At 32.1% G+C, this 443-nt stretch overlaps 1 protein-coding gene across 1 annotated transcript in view; it reads left to right on the top strand.

The window, feature by feature from the left end:
* LOC104750249 (glucan endo-1,3-beta-glucosidase 8) overlaps positions 202 to 443 on the top strand; it is a gene marked incomplete in the record, with an annotated part of 2635 nt that continues 2393 nt past the window's right edge. The window contains 1 exon segment of the mRNA XM_010420606.2: positions 202 to 427.

Genomic DNA, 443 nt, shown 5'->3' with positions numbered 1-443 from the left:
TTTTGATTTTTTTTTTTTTTTTTAAATGTCGGTAAGTTAAATTTGTGTATTAGTTGTTAATTGTTATGATGACAAAGACTGAACGAGCATTGGCCCATGTGCACTCCGGAGGAATAGAGCCGTTATAAATCCATCCACCCACAACGTCATTATTCTATTAAAAAAACTCATTATTATTATTTTATCATTTATCAAAAATATCTCCAACTTTTATCGCCTCTTTTTGTTTCCCAAAAACAAAATAGTTTACCTTTTTTAGGTTTCTTCTACAGTCTCAACGCGTTTCTTCTTCCCTTCCCTCTGAACGCGTTTCATCAGTTTCTAGATATCTAAGGGGGTAATGGGTCCTCAAAGCGTTTCTCATTTTCATTTCTCAAAACTGAGATTTTAGAATATCACGCTTGATTTTGGATAAAACTCTCACCTTTGTTTTTTTTTTTTTT

The sequence above is a fragment of the Camelina sativa genome, chromosome 7 (assembly GCF_000633955.1).
Source record: "Camelina sativa cultivar DH55 chromosome 7, Cs, whole genome shotgun sequence".
Lineage (NCBI taxonomy): Eukaryota > Viridiplantae > Streptophyta > Magnoliopsida > Brassicales > Brassicaceae > Camelina > Camelina sativa.
Note: the sequence above shows the minus strand (reverse complement) of the source record. Positions and strands in the feature narration are given on the sequence as shown.